Source organism: Alligator mississippiensis, chromosome 3, assembly GCF_030867095.1.
Source record: "Alligator mississippiensis isolate rAllMis1 chromosome 3, rAllMis1, whole genome shotgun sequence".
Taxonomy (NCBI): domain Eukaryota; kingdom Metazoa; phylum Chordata; order Crocodylia; family Alligatoridae; genus Alligator; species Alligator mississippiensis.
The window spans coordinates 113,631,616-113,638,038 of record NC_081826.1 but is presented as its reverse complement, the minus strand read 5'-3'; positions in this window follow the sequence as shown (position 1 = coordinate 113,638,038).

The following is a 6,423-nucleotide window of genomic DNA, read 5'->3' as shown; positions in this document are numbered from 1 at the left end:
TCTGACCCGTCTCCCCCAAATTCATCTTGAGTGGCCAACCTGATGCCCTAAACTAAGGAAATGTTGTTTATTTCTCATTTCCCTAAGCAGTTGCTTTGCCACTATCTGGGAATTTTCCTAGCCTCTATGGCTATCTTTAATTTGGAAGAACTCCGAACAGCTTCAGTTTTCCTAGTTGAGTACTGACATACAAGACCTTTCCCTTGTGCTTCAGTTTCCTTCCACTTGGTCTTTCCTATAGAAGTTGTACTCCAGACAGAGCCATCTGTAATGAACAGGTTGAAGGAGAAAAGCCACACCTAGTCTCCTGCCCCTTCAGTCTGGGGAGTTGGAAGCAAGGCACCTAACCTGCCTGTGTAAACTGCTTATGATTTATAAACTTTCTGTTCTTTTAATCACCCAGCCCTGCATCTAACTTATCACGTAACAGACAGTTGTTCTCTGAAGCAGCTGACACATCTTCCTATAGCAACTCCACCCCCATTCAGGCTTCTATAAATAAGGTCAGCAAGTGTCCATAGCTGCCACAATCCTTCTCAGTCCTGTAATGCAGTGGTTCTCAACCTTTTTTGTACCAGGGCCCATTTGTAAACCAATGGCCAGTCCCAACCCAGTGCCCTTGACTCCCGACCCTCTGTCCACAGGCCCAGCTCCCCCGTTGTGAGGGGCAGGGGAAGGGAGTGGGGTGAGAGGGGCCTAGCTTCCCCTTGCAGGATGAAACTCTGCCAGCCTGCAAGGGAAACACCGCAGTTTCCCATGTTTTTCTCCTTTAAAGGAGAATCCATTGCTAAAGTTCATTCATGCCCCTTTCAGATATTCTTATGACTGACTTTTGGGTCATGACCCACAGGTTGAGCAACACTGCTCTAGTGAAGGCCTCCATGGCCTTTCCCTGTCTGTAAAAAGCACAGGAAATGTTCACAGGCAACAAGTTTATTCAAGAGCATTTAAAAACATGTCTGTGTCACCCCTTTCTCCACAGGACAGCAACAGTTTGGTGGCTCAAATTTAGGTCATGTTGGTAAGTCTGTTTGAAACCCACGCCTTCGCCTTTCTCACTTCAGCCATTCTGCCCTTTGCCTACTGTACCCTTTCCTCGTCATCCAGTGTCCGTTGCTCCCTCTGTGATAGGTTTCTGAAACTTCAGCTGGTCTCCAGCTGCAGTAACCTTCGCTGCAGCCTCCAACTGCTGCTTTGGATTGCCACTGTATTTGGGAAATGTAGTTAGTCTGAAGTCAGTAGAAGGCAGTATATATAGGAAATCTGCCCTGCCTTCTACTGACTTCAGACTAACTATATCTCCCAAATGGTCTGTATTTTCCAGACCATTTTGCAGTACCAATAAGAGTCAGAAGTGTTGCATCTTTCAGGGATACTCTCAGCCCTGTGACTGCAGGTTTGAACACGCAGGGTGAAATTCTGTTTCACTTTGTGCATCTAAATGACAGTTTCCTAGCCACATATTTGGGCATTTTGGCCCAGCCTCCATGCTGCGGATGCATAAGCTGTATGTGGAGAATGAGCATACATGTTCTATGTACATGTGTGTGCATACAAGCCCAAAAACAGGGACTTGGGCCGTCCTATATTTTAGCCCAAGTAGCTAACTGTTTATGACATCCACAGAGCTAAGTTCTAGGCCCTCCTTACCCCAAAGGGGATTAAACTTTCACCTCTATGATTTTCCTGCCCTGTGTTTTAACCACTTCCTCCTGTGCTCCTTTTGAAGTGGCTCCACTACATCTTGCATTTACCAGTCATTGGATAAAGTGACTGGACAGTGCAGGTGGGAAGTTCCTGCTCCAGTGGCAGCAAGGCTCTATGCTAGAACCTAGGGACTGCTCCCATCCAAGCAGCATCCATCTTGCAGAGCCACACACCCTCCCTCATATTTGTTCTTGTCCTGCTGGCCCTATGTACCTCCCACCCTTGGCTGCTCAGGTGGCCAGCTCTTGAAAGTCTAGATAAGTGGCACCTTTTGGCCTTGTGGGTCAGGTGAATGCTGCCAAGCTGGTCTGCAGGCCAGGTTGGATCCCATGTGCCAGGATGGGACCCTAGGGCCTCATTCAGCCCCTGCCTGGACCCCACATACTGGGAGAGGGCTCTGCCCAACCCTTCAAGCCAGGATCTGGCATAGCAGTTTAAAGTACTGTAATGGAAAAGTCAGAAAGATAAAAGTTCAAACCTTGCTTCCTGAGCAACTGCTCTAACCCTTCAACCACTGGAGCTAAAACATGGGATGATACTCTTTTCAAGTCTAATGCTGGTTAGTCATGGGTGCCTGGTCAGCTACATTTGGGGACTTACCTGCAGGTACATAACCAGGTCTCCTGCCCCTTCTGTGGGCAGAGGGAGACCCTGGCACACATGACCCTTGAGTGTGCCAGGCTGCAGCCCCTCCACCTTCAGAACCTCCTCTTGAGGTTCTGGTTGAATTTCACCCCCCACCTTTTTGTTTTTGGTCACTCCATTTGCAGCCCCACCAAGTCCCGGGACCTCCTGGTCAACCTCCTCCTGACCCTGGCCAAGTGGGTCCTGTACTTGACCCGGAAGGAGGCTCTGGCCAGGAAGGTACCCAGAGATTGCAGGGCCGCTTTTCTCTCACGTGTCTACGCACATTTGCAGGCAGAGCACCAGTGGGCAGCATCCACTGGCTCCTTGGATACCTTTGAGGACCGGTGGATGGGGCGGGATGCTCTGCTTAATATCCCCCTCAGGCACACCCGTTTTCACGTTTTGATCCTTTGACCCTCACATCACTCCTGTTTTTGGCCTTTGTTGTCCCAAGTATTTTGTTGTAGTATTCACCCATTAGCCCCCATACAATAGGGGCTACTAGTTAGCTGGGTAGGCCTTAGGGCCCAAGGTATTTGAATGTTACAAATAGGTGCATATCCAAAAGAAGCACCCATGCATGGCCATGTACCATGGCTTTCCAGCCAGTGTATAGACTCAGTGTGTGTAGTAGGCTATGTGGGGGAAATGGAATCATTACTCACCTCTAAGTGACAAAAACTCCACTTTAAATGGCTAAAAAGCTTCAATTCAGAAGCACAAGGGGAAGTAGTATCTCCCCAGCCACTTACCTGTGTGACAGTGCAGCGGCTAGAGAAACCCTTCACTATAAATCTAAGATCATGAAGCCACAAAGAGGCTCCCATTGGTTTCTGCAGCACCATCCTGGATTATGCATTTCTATTCAATGAACTTCTCTCAGAAACACTCAACAAATTTACTGACAGTAGTACCTGGAACAGGAGCCTATGATTTAACACAAGACTCGGCCTGAGGCACTTGTAGATACAAAGCATCTTTAACTTGTCTGTACCACTGAGCATGATTCCTTGCAGTAGTTTTAACTGTAATAATCACTGAAATTTGCAGGGCTTTCTTATGCGGGTAGGACATAGGGACTGATGTAGTTGAGGGCATTTGTGGGGCTGATCCCACAAACAGGTAGGAGTTAACCAAAAAAGGAGCAAAGCACCCTTGTCCTCCTCCAGAAATATATTTTGGCTCATCAATTTATTTGCCTTCAGAGGGTGCCAATTCCCCAGCAAAGACCTTGCAGTAAGAGTGCCTTTTTCCTATCCTCTTTTCCTTTCTTACTGAATGCTACAGCCTGCAGTGCCTTTTCAGTAGAATCCCATTTCCCCTGCCCTAACACTTCCCAGGGAAACCCACATGGTCCAACCTTATCCTCACCCCACTTAGTTAGATCATCAGAAACGTGTATGTATGTAAACCCATCCATTCCTACATAGACTATAACAATAGGGTTCCATTAGGTTTCAAACCTTGAACTGAGAGCAGGATCATACTCTTCATGAAGTCTCTTTCTGCTCCTTGCACATCTTCCAGTCATTCACAGTAGTTACTTCCCAAGGATCCAAGTCACAGCACTAGATTTTTGCAATTTTTAGGCATTCACCCAGGCTTAGTGCTACAAATTTAAATATATTCACAAGACAAGTTTTCTTCCCCTAATTGGCATGAGGGGGAAAAGCCCTTCATACTTGCATACAATGAATTTTCACTAAATACGTTATCAATCTTAAAACTGCTGCCAAAAGCATCATGTGCTTAGCAATGGAAACCAGCTATGAAGCTGATTAAATGAATGCAACACTGAGCTTGATAATAAAACATACAGACCACGCTGGGCAAACATCCTAATGAGCACCTTTTGGGGGTTTTTTGGCCCTTAAAAAATGGGTAGGTATTCCCTCCACAGAGGACTGCTATCAGGCCTAGAGGTACCACAATACCAGGCCAACACTAGAAGGGCCAAAACCAACCCTGACACCCTCCCCTTAGTGCCAAAAATGTTTGTTTTTTAGCCAAAAGGCTGAGATGCGGATGGGAGCCTACCACAAGGATAGGTCAGTGCAGCCTATCTGAAGATATATGGTAGTACATAGTCCCTCTCACTGCCAACTCATTTTTAAAGTCATGGTGAGCCACAACATTGCATACATTTCTACTTCATCTTCTTTCCCATTTACAATTATTCCTGTTTCTTCACCAGTCTTAAATGTCTGGCAAACATCACAAAACGAGGCCCCAAAGAGTTCACCCAGAATCCCTGTCACCCTTCTCAGCCTGTCACATATGATTAGTGTAGCCCTGCTCCTCGTGAGGTGAAGCCAGACCAAATTGTCTAGCACCTTATCTGCATATAAATTTTTGGCACATCCCAGAATTCATAACAAGAACACCCGATTCTGGTCATGAATGGGCGCTAATTAGCACATGGGTCCTTTGTGAAGGTGGTATCTGGAGTACACATACATACTGAGCAGTGTTGTGGGGCCACTATGGCTTGAAATGCTGTTGACTCGTGGTAGGGCCCAGCCCAGTGAACTACATGGATCAAGAGCCTTTGGCTTTGGACTAATATCATCCATAGTCTGTACTACATATAATAAGTAGGTGCCAAATTGCTGCTCAAAAGTGTGTTTATGGAGTACCTGTGCTAAAATGTGCAGCAGCTTAAAAAAAATAATAACATGCATCAATTCAAGATTAATTAAATGCATGGGTACTGTATGCAAATTGCTACAGCCACATTTAATTTCAAGGTTATTGTTTTAAAATTTGCTCCTCACTTCCATGTGCTTAGGAAGAGCAGGGTCTGACAGTAAGGAGGGGGGAAAAGGAGATGCCAGGAGCAAAAGCTGGGGGGAAGAAGGGAGTAAAGGGGCTACCTAACTCCTCAGATTTATTTTCCCTGCTGTATCAATAGGAGGGAACAAATTCAAGGCAAACCTCCAATAATTAGATTCTGTACTCAGAAAAGTATAACAATTTTTTAAGTTTTTTATATATAGAATGTAATTATTTGCCCGGGGGGGGGAGTCTTCTTATAATCAAGGTTATCTTCTACTTGAGATGGTAGAAATATGATAAATACTCAATGAGTATAAACTAGAATAGCATTTATTGCCACCAGTGAAGTGATCAAGCCCAATGAAAGAGGGGAATAGGTATAAAACAGAGCTGAAGTCTTGCAAAACCATGCAGTTTTTGTACACGGATTATTCCTTAAATAATGCAATTGTGAGCTAAAAGGTCCTTGTTGTATACATACATTTTCTGATTACATCTTTACTAGCTAATCATAATACTCATCCCATTCCAAGTCCACAACTTCAATACCTAAACCATTTTCACATTTTACATGTTGTTACATTGTTAATTTAATTTGTTCAGTAGATTCCAGATTTATTTTATGTGATACTAACTTGACCAAACATAATGTTACTTGGCTATTTACTTCTTTAGGCAATTCCTGTACATAGTTTGTACTACTTGACAATTCAGCCATTGTCCACATTCAGAATTCTTTCAACAGTTAACCCTTTCTTGCATTTTAACTAGGCTTTTATTGTAGTCACCAGGATGGGACCTCAAGGGCCATCTAGTCCAAACCTCTGGAACAGATTCAGTATTCACTGTTCCTAACTGTTTCAGACAGATGCCGATCCTTGATCACCTGCATGATCTGTAAGACAAAGAGAAGCCTCTTCTGGACCCTCAACCTAGTTCAAGCCATTTGAACACAGGTGTTTTTCTGCTCAGCAGTAGACAACCCTCACTGTGCATGTGAACTCAACACGTGCTTGAGCTGCTAATTCATGCTTGTTAACTTTACCCAAAACTAAAGGCCTTTCTCCCAGCTTTCCAATTAACAAAAAAAATGTACACCCTCAACAAACCTCCTGGTAAAATGCTGAACTTACTTGCTACCATCTTAGTCAGCCTGCATGTCACTTGCTACTGCCCTATGCTAAAGGCACATACACCCTTTTTGATACTCACTAGACTGCAGTTTGGGGTTCCCAAGTTACCGGGCCAGGTGTGCTTTAAGTCTGTCAAATCTTAACAGACTCCAGTGTCTGCTCCAGGCTGGGAGGTTCTAGC